Source organism: Papio anubis, chromosome 7 (genome assembly GCF_008728515.1).
Source record: "Papio anubis isolate 15944 chromosome 7, Panubis1.0, whole genome shotgun sequence".
In the NCBI taxonomy this organism is placed as follows: Eukaryota; Metazoa; Chordata; class Mammalia; order Primates; family Cercopithecidae; genus Papio; species Papio anubis.
In genome coordinates, this window is record NC_044982.1 from 2,633,036 (window position 1) to 2,643,968 (window position 10,933).

At 51.9% G+C, this 10,933-nt stretch overlaps 1 long non-coding RNA gene across 1 annotated transcript; it reads right to left on the minus strand.

Moving 5' to 3' along the window:
- Positions 1-2,291: 2,291 nt before the first annotated feature.
- Positions 2,292-8,391, minus strand: LOC108587000. The gene is made up of 3 exons (XR_001905141.3): positions 8,033-8,391; positions 5,641-5,844; positions 2,292-2,563 (listed from the first exon to the last, which is right to left on the minus strand). It is a non-coding gene; the product is annotated as an uncharacterized LOC108587000 (long non-coding RNA).
- Between the last annotated feature and the right edge of the window lie 2,542 nt (positions 8,392-10,933).

Genomic DNA, 10,933 nt, shown 5'->3' on the forward strand with positions numbered 1-10,933 from the left:
ACAGGGCCTGGAGCCCTGTAGCGAGGTAGATCTGACTGGGTGTCCTGCCTGAGAGTGCCTTCATTTCCTGGATTCCAGGAAGGCTCCCAGAGGGGCAGTGGGCAAGCCCTCAACAGGGGTGTGCACATCCTGCAGCTCCAGCCAGCCCTTCCGGTGGCCAACAAGAGGCCGGGTGGAGTTTGTGGGAGTGTGTCTGGCCATCCGGTGTCAGGGGCTGCCAGGCAGGAAGGCCCTGAGTTCAGCTAGGCCCCAAGCCTCCCAGAACAGCAGGGAACCGAGGTCCAAGAGCCAGCCCACAGTCACAGAGCAGAGCCACCCAAGGAGAACCCAGGGCTGCTGGGGGAAAACAGGTGGTGGCGGCCAGTGCCTGGGTGCTGGCCCTGGCCCTCTGTGTGGCCTGGGCCCTTCGGCCCTTCCCTGTCTGAAAGCTGCTGGTTGACCGGCTCCACATTCCATGCACAACCACATGCTGACGGTGAGGTTGTCCCTGAGCCCGAGTGTGCCAACCAGTTGCCCTGGGCACTGCCACAGCAGTGGAGGGCAACACAGATACAGGCTGCAGGCGACAGGCCTGCCCAAGGGGGAGTTGGCAGCTCACCAGAGGCGAAGGCAGATTCTGAGTTTGCAGCCTCATGTTCCTGGGGCTGGGGGCACAGCTAGGGAGGCAGAAATGTGGGAGGGCAGGAAGATGGGGAGAAGCCAGAGGGTTCTGGATGCCTCCATAGGAAAGGCTGGTGGGGTCCCCTTGTAACACTGGCCCTTGGGTGGTCAGCATTCCGGCGGGGCCATGGAGACAGGCTGCACCAAGACGGAGGCGACTGGCTGCAGGGTGGACTTGGGATGAGCTAACAAGGCACAGAGAGGGAGGGCTGTGCCCGGGAAGAACAACGGGGGACCCTAAGAATGAAGCCCAGTGAGGAGGGGGAGTCCCGTGCGGGAGACGTGGAGTCCCATCACCATCCCCGCCAGTGGGCCTCTCTAAATTGCCCCTACCCTTCCCGTCAGCTGCCCCCGAAATGCTGGAGCAGCAGAAATAGCGCAGCTGCTGGCTCTTGCTGGGAGGCCCTGCTGCCGACAGAGCTGTCCTCGGGAGAGGGCAGGGAATGGGGCTGGAGGGAGCATCCAGCCAGCTGTCTCAGAGGTTGGGGGAAGGAGAGAGAGGAGGCTTGGGCTGTGGGTACCCACTGGTGACTTCCAGCAAACAGCTCAGGATGAAAAGGGCTGACTGGAGCGCTAGCTCCTCCTCCCATGATGAAGGGAGGTGGGCGTTGCTGCTGGACGACCCCTGGCCCGGGCTAGGAGGGTGGGGAGCCATTCATCCCAACAGCTTCTCATTCGGTGACCCTGAAACAGGGGGCAAAGCAGGCGTCAGCATTTCCCCAGCATTTCCTCTGGTGGATCTGCAGCACGTGGGCACGCTTCCAGGGCACTCTGCCAGTCCCCAAAACCACACGCGGGGTTGCCACACAGAGGGGACTAAAAACATACTGAGCGGCTTCAGTGCTGGACCACAATTGTAAGCACATTTTCTAGCAGCGATTTCACAGTCCTCAAAAGGCGAGTCCCTTGGGTCCCTCCCAAGGAGCCCCAGAGGCCGAGAGGCCAGTGCTGGTTAATGGACCTCACTTTATTCCAGCTTTATTAGCTAATGGCAGCGAAAAGTTACTTTACACAAAATAATGTGTCGGAGATCATTGTTCCTGGGCACAGGTCCTAAATTCCAGCCCACAACCGAAGGCCAAACGTGCCCGTTAATGATTAAACCTCTGGAATCAGTGCTCAGGGACACAGGCAGGGAGCAGCCCAGAGAGGTACCGGGTGGGGGTGGGGTAGCAGCCAGGCCCCACCCAACAGGAACCAGTTCCTGCCCAAAGCGGGAGGGGAAAGGCTTTTCCACCAAGGGAAAGCTAAATATTGTCTAATTCCAGCACCCAGGACGACACACAGGCTTCCCATTGTCTGCCGCGCAGCAGGTCTCGGTCACGGCCCAGGTTGTACCCATGTGAGGTCAGGGAGGGTGGAGCATCCCAGGGAGGGGGCCTGCCCCCACTGTCTTCCTCTGCACCAAGGCACATTCCTGGGAAAGGTCTTACGTTGCCAAAAGGGCTTAACCACATGACACAAATGAGTGTAGGTGGGCACCAGTGAGGAAAACCCATCCTTGGCAACAGAAAGCCAGTGCAGGGTGATGCTTCAGACCACAAGAACCATGTTCTCCAAGGTGGCCGAGAGCTTTTCAACTTGGCAAGCCTGGGCACCAATCCCAACTCTGCTACCTTTTCGTTGTCATATGATGTCTCAGTTTCCTCCTCTGTAAAATGGGAATGTGGTACCTGACCTCAGGGTCGCCATGAGGTCTACTGAGTGGCCCCTGTGAAACAGAGCCGGAGCCCTGGAATCTGTAAGCTCTCAATACCCGGCAATTATGTTTATTACAATTATGATCACAAGATTCTGTTCCTTTGCGAGATCCTTTCCAACTGCACTCTTATGTCGGTGTTTGTTTGCAGGTTGATGTTGGACCGTATTTACATTCAGTGTTAGGGGCTGACCGGGAAGAAATCTGAAAGTGGAAGAGAAGGGGAGGGCACCAGTAACCTCGTCTTCCCAAGAGGAGGTCAGAGGTGAGTGTGAAAGTAAACATATTATTTTTTTTTTGACATGGAGTCTTACTCTGTTGCCCAGGCTGGAGTGCAATGTCACCATCTCAGCTCACTGCAACCTCTGCCTCCTGGGTTCAAGCAAATCTCCTGCCTCAGCCTCCTGAGTAGCTGGGGCCTGCAGGCACGTGCCACTACGCCCAGCTAATTCTTTTTTTTGAGACAGAGTCTTGCTCTGTCACCCAGGCTGGAGTGCAGTGGCGCAATCTCAGCTCACTGCAAGCTCCGCCTCCCAGGTTCACGCCATTCTCCTGCCTCAGCCTCCTGAGTAGCTGGGATGCCAGGAGCCCGCCACCACACCCGGCTAATTTTTTGTATTTTTAGTAGAGATAGGGTTTCACCATGTTGGCCAGGCTGGTCTTGAACTCCTGACACTCAGGTGATCTGCCCACCTCAGCCTCCCAAAGCGCTGGGATTACAGGCGTGAGCCACCGCGCAGCCCAGTTTTTTTTGTTTTGTTTTGTTTTGCTTTTTGTTTTTTGAGACGGAGCCTCACTCTGTTGCCCAGGCTGGAGTGCAGTGGCGTGATCTTGGCTCACTGCAAGCTTTGCCTCCTGGATTCATGCCATTCTCCTGCCTCAGCCTCCCGAGTAGCTGGGACTACAGGCGCCCGCCACCATGCCTGGCTAAGTTTTTTTTGTTTTTTTGTTTTGTTTTGTTTTGTTTTGAGACGGAGTCTCGCTCTGTCGCCCAGGCTGGAGTGCAGTGGCCGGATCTCAGCTCACTGCAAGCTCCGCCTCCCAGGTTTACGCTATTCTCCTGCCTCAGCCTCCCGAGTAGCTGGGACTACAGGCGCCCGCCACCTCACCCGGCTAGTTTTTTGTATTTTTTACTAGAGACGGTGTTTCACCGTGCTAGCCAGGATGGTCTCGACTCTTGACCTCGTGATCCACCCGTCTCGGCCTCCCAAAGTGCTGGGATTACAGGCTTGAGCCACCGCGCCCGGCCAAGTTTTTGTATTTTTAAAAGAGACGGGGTTTCACCGTGTTAGCCAGGATGGTATCGATCTCCTGACCTCATAATCTGCCCGCCTCGGCCTCCCAAAGTGCTGGGATTACAGGCGTCAGCCACCACGCCCAGGCTTTTTTTTTTTTTTTTATTATTTATTTATTTATTTATTTATTTATTTTTTTTTGAGACGGAGCCTCACTCTGTTGCCCAGGCTGGAGTGCAGTAGCACGATCTCGGCTCACTGCAAGCTCTGCCTCCCAGGTTTATGCCATTCTCCTGCCTCAGCCTCCCGAGTAGCTGGGACTACAGGCACCTGCCACCGCGCCTGGCTAATTTTTTGTATTTTTAGTAGAGACAGGGTTTCACCATGTTAGCCAGGATGGTCTCGATCTCCTGACCTTGTGATCCGCCTGCCTCGGCCTCCCAAAGTGCTGGGATTACAGGCGTAAGCCACCTCGCCCAACCAAAACATACCCTTTTAAAATGCACAATTTGGCCAGGCATGGTGGCTCATGCCTGTAATCCCAGCACTTTCGGGGCTAAGGCAGGAAAATTGCTCGAGCCCAGGAGTTCAAGATCAGCCTGGGCCACATAGGGAGACCCTGTCTCTACAAAAATAAATAAATAAATTAGCTGAGCATGAAGTGGAAGGATCGCCTGAGCCTAGGAGGCAAAGGCTGCAGTGAGCCATGATCACGCCACTGCACTCCAGCCTGGCTGACAGAGCAAGACACTGTATCAAAAACAACAACAACAAAAACCAGCTTGGACGACATGGTGAAACCCCATTTCTACCAAAAAAAAAAAAAAAAAAATTAGCTGAGTGTGGTGCCCCATACTTCTACTCCCGGCTACTCAAAAGGCTGAGGTGGGAGAATCACCTGAGCCAGGGAGTTCAAGGCTGCAGTGAGTGGTCATCGTGCCACTGCACTCCAGCCTAGATGACAGAGTGAGATCCTATCTCAAAAAAAGAAAAGTTCTATGAAATAACTTTACTGTGCCTAATCTATAAATTAAACCTTCTCGTAGATATGTATGTATGTATGTATGCATGTATAAGAAAAAGCACAGTCTGGTGGAGCGCAGTGGCCCAAGCCTGTAATCCCAGCACTTTGGGAGGACGAGACAGGCGGATCATGAGGTCAGGAGATCGAGACCATCCTGGCTAAAATGGTGAAACCCTGTCTCTACTAAAAAATACAAAAAAAAATTAGCCAGGCGTGGTGGCAAGTGCCTGTAGTCCCAGCTACACGGGAGGCTGAGGCGGGAGAATGGCGTGAACCCAGGAGGCGGAGCTTGCAGTGAGTGGAGATCGCACCACTGCACTCCAGCCTGGGCCACAGAGCGAGACTCCGTCTCAAAAAAAAAAAAAAAAGCACAGTCTGTGTAGGCTTTGGCACTATCTCTGGTGTCAGACATCCGCTGGGATTCTTGGGATGTGTCCTCATGGATAATGGGAGAAGTACTGAATACAAAATGTGTCTTTTTGTTTCTGATTTTTTTTTTTTTTTGAGATGAAGTCTCACTCTGTTGCCCAGGCTAGAATACAGTGGCGTGATCTCAGCACACTGTAACCTCCGCCTGCCGGGTTAAAGTGGTTCTCCTGTCTCAGCCTCCCGAGTAGCTGGGATTACAGGCCCTCGCCACCACACCCAGCTAATTTTTGTATTTTTAGTACAGATGGGGTTTCACCACGTTAGCAAAGCTGGTCTTGAACTCCTGACCTCTGGTGATCCACCTGCCTTGGCCTCCCAAAGTGCTGGGACTACAGGCGTGAGCCAACGTGCTCGGCCTAAAAGCTCATTTATTGAAAGCCACTCAGTTACAGAGTGGGACAACCTCAGAAAGCAGAGGAAATGCACCAGCTTTAAGTTTCTCTTATACGGGGGTCTTATCTGTATAAAGACTAAACTAAGCTGTGCCTACGTGCGGGTGGGCTGACAGCATGACAGAATTTATTATTCGGTTGATTTAAAGAAAACTATCCTTGACATTTTAGTATAAGTTCATAAAGCATAAGTATAATTACCTTGAAAGCATATATTATTGTGTCTGTTGGAACATCTGGACTTTCCACAGTTGTAGGAGTGTGTCCTTGCAGGTATCTTTAAGATGTTTTCTCCTTTGTAAATATCTCAGTACGATGTGACTGCCAAGGAATGTCCCTTGCTAGTTTTAAGATGAAGTTGGTTTTAAGATGGTGTGATCCTGGCTCTCCTAGGCTCCTGTTTCCCTAATAGCAGAAAGAATATTACTTAAAGTTACTGAGGGCCGGGAGCAGTGGTTCATGCCTGTAATCCCAGCAATCTGGGAGGCTGAGGCAGCCAAATCACTTAAGCTCAGGAGTTCGAGACCAGCCTGAGCAACATGGTGAAACCCCATCTCTACAAAAATACAAAAAGTAGCTGGCAGCGTGGTGTATGCCTGTAGTCCCCGTTACACAGGAGGCCTACATGGGAGGAATGATTAGATCCCAGAGTTTGAGGCTGCAGTGAGCTGTGTCCATACCACTGCACTCCATCCTGGGTGACAGAGCAAGATTCTGTCTTTAAAAGTTAATTTAAAAAATATGCCAGGTGCAGTGGCTCAAGCCTGTAATCCCAGCACTTTGGGAGGCAGAGGTGGGCGATCACCTGACGTCGGGGGTTCCAGACCAGCCTGGCCAACATGGTGAAACCCCATCTTTACTAAAAATACAAAAATTAGCTGGGTGTAGTGGTACATGCCTGTAGTCCTAGCTACTTGGGAGGCTGAGGCAGGAGAATCACTTGAACCTGGGAGGCAGAGGTTGCAGTTAGCCAAGATCGCACCACTGCACTCCAGCATGGGCAACAGAGCAAAATTGTGTCTCAAAAACAAAAAAGTCTGGGCATGGTGGCTCACATCTGTAATCCCAGCACTTTGGGAGGCTGAGGTGGGTGGATCATCTGAGCTCAGGAGTTCAAGACCAGCCCGGCCAACATAGTGAAACCCCGTCTCTACTAAAAATACAAAAATTAGCTGGGCATAGTGGTGGCCACCTGTAATCTCAGTTACTCAAGAGGCTGAGGCAGGAGAATCACTTGAACCTGGAAGGCAGAGGTTGCAGTGAGCCGAGATTGCACCATTGAATTCCAGCCTGGGCAATAAGAGCGAAACTCCATCTCAAAAAAAATAAATGAATGAATAAATAAATAAAGTTACCAAAAAAGCAGTAGAAGAAATAAAAATAACTATATTAACAATGAAGTTTGTAGGGTAATGTGATGTAGTTAAATTCCCATCTTTCACATGGAGGAGTCGGTAGTGTCTAAAATGTGGTAAGTCAGAGAAAAGAGATGCTGTGCATGGCGCAGAGCTGTCCAGGTCAGTGTCAGCAGAACTACGCACAGCAGGAGTCACAGGAAGCAGCTCTTGGGGAGACTCTGGGAAGATAAACTGGGGTGGGGAGGTTGGGGGCACAGTGTTACTTCTCATCGTAAACATCTCTGTGTCATTTGGGACTGTGAGTGTTTTGCTTTCATTCAAAAGACACTTTGTTGGCCAGCTATGGTGGCTTGTGCCTGTAACTCCAGCATTTTGGGAGGCCAAGGCAGGAGGATCGCTTGAGCCCAGGAGTTTGAGACCAGCCTGGGCAACACAGTGAGACCCTATCTCCATCACAATAATGTAATTTTTAATTATGCTTAAGTATAAAATTGGGTTTTTTTTAAAAAAAGATACTTTGTGGCCGGGCGCGGTGGCTCAAGCTTGTAATCCCAGCACTTTGGGAGGCCGAGACGGGCGGATCACGGGGTCAGGAGATCGAGACTATCCTGGCTAACACGGTGAAACCCCGTCTCTACTAAAAAATACAAAAAAAAAAAAAAAAAAACTAGCCGGGCGAGGTGGCGGGCGCCTGTAGTCCCAGCTACTCCGGAGGCTGAGGCAGGAGAATGGCGTAAACCCGGGAGGCGGAGCTTGCAGTGAGCTGAGATCCGGCCACAGCACTCTAGCCTGGGCGACAGAGCCAGACTCCGTCTCAAAAAAAAAAAAAGATACTTTGTTGATTTGTTTGTTCATTTACAGTCAGCGTTTCTTTCTGTTACCCAGGCTGGAATGCAGTGGCGAGATCACAGCTCACTGCAGCCTCGAACTCCCTGCCTCAAGCAATCCTCCTACCTCAGCCTCCCGAGTAGCTGAGACCACAGACGTGCACCACCACTTCTGGCTAATTTTTTAAACAACTTTTTGTAGAGCCAGAATCTCACCATGTTGCCCAGGCTGGTGTGGAACTCCTGGCCTCAAGTGATCCTCCCACCCTGACCTCCCAAAGCACTGGGATTTCAGGCCTAAGCCATCATACCCAGCCAAGACACTTTGTTAATTATAAAAATGTTTGGAGTCATCACCAATTTCAGAACTAAAAATGTAAGTTTGCAAAAAAATCGGGTTCCATTTACCATTTGGCAGAAGTCCCAGAAGAGAAGGAGGTGTCTGGAACCAGCAGGCAGCTTGAGCCTCAAGACACCATCTGCCTCCATACTACTTCTGCCGCGGGTTCTTGGTCCGCCTGTGCAGCCATGAGGCTCAGGAGGGGTGTCCTTGCCTACTCCCAAGGGACAGCCCTCTAAATATTCAAAGGCAGCTCTCCTGCTCCCCTGAGCCTTGTCTTCTACAGGGTAAACTTTACCCACCTCTCCAGCTGTTTTATGGACAGCCTATATGATTCTTTCTGGCCAGAAACCCCAGCAACTCAGCATAGACAGGGAGACAGGAGTGGTCCTCTGGCTGTTGCTGAGAACACACCATTCACTCACCCATCCACCTATCCATCCACCCACCCACCCACCTCCCCATCCACCCATCCACCCACTCATCCACCCATCCACCCACCCATCCACCTACCCACCTCCCCATCCACCCATCCACCCACCCATCCACCCATCCATCCATCCACCCATCCACCCATCCACCCATCCACCCATCCATCCACCCACCCATCCATCCGCCCACCCATCCACCCATCCACCCACCCATCCACCCACCCACCTCCCCATCCACCCATCCACTCCTACTCTCATCTTACCCATCCACCTACCCACTCCATCTTACCCATCCACCTACCCATCCAGCTACAATCCACCATTCCAGCACTCCAAGTACCTATCCATCCACTCCACCCATCCACCCACCCATGCATGCACCCACCCACCCACCTGCCCATCCACCCATCCATCTACCCGCCCGCCCATCCACCCATCCATCCACCCACTCCACCCATCCACCCACCACCCATCCACTCCATCCATCCACCCAGCACCTAATTCCTCCCATCCACCCATCTGACCCATCCACCTCCATTCCAATCAGATCACATTCCACCCATCCACCCACCCATCCATCCATCCATCCACCCACCCACCTTTCCAAATATTTATCCATCCATCCACCCATCTATTCATCTAGCTGCCCATCCATCCATCCATGCATCCACCCACATGTCCATACACACACACATCTGCCCACTCATCCACCTGCTCATCCATTCATCTACCCATCCACCTACCCACCCTTCCATTTATCACTTCCTGATACCTTCTCAGAACCAGCACCATGAGCTCTGCCCTTAGAGAACATCGAGTGCAAGGGCCAGACTGACCTGTAAGCCAGCAATGACCACATGGGATGAGAAGTGTTGGGTCAGCCCCAGATGCAAGAGCATCAAAAAAGACTTCCTGTTTGGGGGAGACAGTGAGGAAGACACTTGAATAACCAGTCTCAGGTTAGGGCAGCAGAGAGCAGGAGAAGCAGGGAGTTCTCCACATGGCCAAGTCTGACCAACTCAGGGGTCAGGGCAGAGTAGAGCAACGATGTCACCAGTAGTACTGATTCTACAGCTGTCTCTAGCCTCCTTCTGCAGACACTCTCTCCAACTTCAGGAAAGGCTCTGCAGCAACAAACTCAGCTTTGGAGCCCCTCCTGCTTATGTCCTGGCCTGCTTCTCCCACTGGGTGTTCAACTTTGAGCTGTGAATTCCCCTCCTGAGCCTCCAATCACTACCTATATAAATGAGAAACAAGGCTGAGTATGGTGGCTCATGCCTGTAATCCCAGCACTTTGAGAGGCTGAGGTGGGTGGACTGCCTGAGCTCAGGAGTTTGAGGCCATCCTGGGCAACATAGCAAAATCCTGTCTCTACTAAAAATACAAAAAATTAGCCAGGCATGGTGGTACGTGCCTGTGGTCCCAGCTACTCAGGAGGCTGAGGTGGGAGGATCACTTGAGCTAGGGAGGCAGAGGTTGCAGTGAACCAAGATTGCGCCACTGCACTCGGAAAAAAAAGGAAAAAAGAAAAGCACTGTGAAATGTTCTTGGGGATTTGTGTGACAAGGGTTTACTGAGTACCTGGTATATGTCAGACACAGTTCTAGGTCCTGGGATAGCTGTGGGCGAAGTCTTGCCCTTGAGGTCCTGTGAATTAGAGTGAGCACCAAAAGCATGCAGCACAGTAGGGCTCAAAAACCAGCAGCCTCAAGAAGTGTCGCCTTCTTTTTCTTTTTTTTTTTTTTTGAGACAAGGTCTCACTGTCACACAGGCTGGAGTGCAGTGGCAGGAACATGGTTCACTGCAGTCTCTACCTCCCCAGGCTCAAGTGATCCTCCCACTTCATCCTCTTGAGTACTTGGGACTACAGGTGTGTGCCAAGCCCGGCTAATTTTTGTATTTTTTGTAGAAATGAGGGCTGGGCATGGTGGCTCACACCTGTAATTCCAGCACTTTGGGAGGCCAAGGTGGCCAGATCACTTGAGGTCAGGAGTCCAAGACCAGCCTGGTAGACATGGTGAAACCCTGTCTCTACTAAAAATATAAAAATTAGCCAGGCATGGTGGTGCATGCCTGTAATCTCATCTACTCTGGAGGCTGAGACAGGAGAATCACTTGACCCCGGGAGGTGGAGGTTGCAGTGAGCCGAGATCGTGCCACCACACTCCAGCCTGGGCGATAGAGTGAAACTCCATCTCAAAAAAAAAAAAAAAAGTCTGAGCACGGTGGCTCAGGCCTATAATCCCAGCACTTTGGGAGGCCGAGGCAGGTGGACAATTTGAGGTCAGGAGTTCACCACCAACCTGGCCAACATGGTGAAACCCCATCTCTACTAAAAATACAAAAATTAGCCAGGTGTGGTGTTGCACACCTGTAATCCCAGTTACTCGGGAGGCTGAGTGAGGAGAATCACTTGAGCCTGGGAAGCAGAGGTTGCGATGAGCTGAGATCGTGCCACTGCACTCCAGTCTGGGCAACAGAGTGAAACCCTGTCTCAAAAAAAAAGAAATGAGGTTTCACCAAGTTGCCCAGGCTGGT